The sequence below is a fragment of the Frankliniella occidentalis genome, unplaced genomic scaffold, assembly GCF_000697945.3.
Source record: "Frankliniella occidentalis isolate FOCC.00 unplaced genomic scaffold, Focc_3.1 Scaffold126, whole genome shotgun sequence".
Lineage (NCBI taxonomy): Eukaryota > Metazoa > Arthropoda > Insecta > Thysanoptera > Thripidae > Frankliniella > Frankliniella occidentalis.
Genome location: NW_026267253.1, coordinates 158023 through 160107, shown reverse-complemented (window position 1 = coordinate 160107; position 2085 = coordinate 158023).

Genomic DNA, 2085 nt, shown 5'->3' with positions numbered 1-2085 from the left:
TCAAACTCGAGAATGCGATCCTAATTCGTAAAGGCTTTGATGCTGACGTTGAGTGAGTAGCAAGTGTGAGGCTGTGGGGTGGGAAAGAAAATAGAAAGAGATGGCGTTGAAGCAAGAGCCCCAGCCCCAGGTCTCTGCGCGGGTGTCGTCGAGTAGGTCTCAGAAAAGAGAGAGGGCGAACATGCCAACCCCATATCACACACATGTCGCCAGCACCACAGCACCTCGTCTAGGGGTGGGGGGCATGCGAGTGCACACACCATTTGTACTGTGTGCCCACACGGACGCACACACGCACGCACACACGCATGCGCGCGCACACACACACACACACACACACTCGTGTGCGACCATCCTTTTACGGGGATGCTTTTATTTGCTTTCTGCGAGTCAAGTAAAAAGTTAGTGGCAACAAGAAGACTGTCGGGTGATGCCCCTCCCCTCCACCTCCCCTCCCCCTCCCCTCCCTCCTCGGCCTCCTCCTCCGCACCCCCGCCCCCTGTTGGTCGGCCCCTCCTTGCCGGTGCTTTACGAGATGTTGTAACGCGGGGAGTAACGGAACGAAACAACTGGCAGTGCGAGAAAGGAGTAATTCTCTTCGGTCGGGGGTCGGGCTCCTGGCTCGGGCGGGGTGGGTGTGTGATGCTGCTAAAAGGCGAGGGCCGGGCGCGGACGGGGCGGAACAGCCCGGTGGAAATTTCCACATTCCAACCCCTTTAAATTTTCGACTAATGTGAGAAAAGGAGAGCGGCAGCGGCGAAAGATGGTCGGGCTGGCAGCAAGAGGAGAAAGAGAAAGAGAGAGAGGTGAGAGACAGACCGACCGAGAGAGAGACCGAGAGAGAGAGATAGAGAGAGAGACTAAGTGCTGTGGCAGGGCGGGGTGGGACCGACCGCTGCTACCGCTGCTAGGCTAGGAGAGGACCAGTGAACAAGACACGGGGAGATTGCGACAAAGTCCTTCTGCCACGGCTGCTGCTGCTTCTGAGAACAGGGCCGACACTAAAAGAGCACTAGACCCCTAGTAGAGCAGTGTAGGCCGATGTTTCAAAATCGACGTACTGTTTGCTGGTTTACCCCGCACTGGAGCATTAATTAATACATTAAAATAACCATTCAAAAAAAGAAGACCAGAAAAGGCGAGAAAAAAAGGCAACATTTAAAAATGTTTATGAAGATTGTCTTCCTAAACTGCCTCTGCCTACAGTCGACCTCAGCCAGACCCTCGCTCCAGCCAGTACCGACCGAGACGAAGACCAGGGCTCAGACCGCACCTCTTGAAAGCGGCTCAATTTAACACCGCTGTGTCCCTTCGCACGGCTCGACGGGGGCGTCGCCACCAACGGGACCTGTGCGGAGCTGTGCCTAGCATCAGGATGGCTGGCGGCGTGACCTCATGACAGTCGAGGGGGTCCTCAGGTCCTCGCCAGTAAGCCTCGGACCCCTCGACCCGACACGTTCGAGTTATTAGTGTGCAAAGGATGGCACCCTAAGTTTCCCCGGCGCGCGGCAGGGACCGGAAGGACGGAAAGGGGGTGAGTTTTAAGTAGTGCGGCGCGGTCCGCGAGGCCCGGGCTGCCGCGGGCCCCCGCCTCTACTCCTACGGCTTGACGGCGGCCGAGGACAAGACGAGGACATCCGAGAGGGGGGCCGCCCTCTATTGTTATTGTTATTCGCGAGTATTTTCACAGAGAACGAAAGAGAGAAATAAAAATACAGCTGTGCTGGAAAAGTTGGTGAGAGCACACTAGAAGGAGGAGGAAGGGGAGGGGGAAGGAGGGAGGAGAGGAGCAGCCAGGAAGGGGAAGATAGAGAGAGAGTAATGTGAGCAGAAATGACAAAGTCGCGGCGGGGGCAGAGGCGGAGTATCTCAAATTTCACCCGTAGCTCCTTAACCCCCACCGCGGTGGCCCTCGCTGTAGTTGGCCCCCAGCGGGGGAGGGGGGTGGCTAGTAGTCAGCCAGTGCGGCACTGAACCCCCCGAGGGGGGGGCGGGGCGGGGCGGGTCGTTCTGCGGTCCGGCTTTATGGCGGGGCGGGGTGGGTTTACTTGCCGTATCCGATGCAGCGCGGCGGGGCGGTGGAGG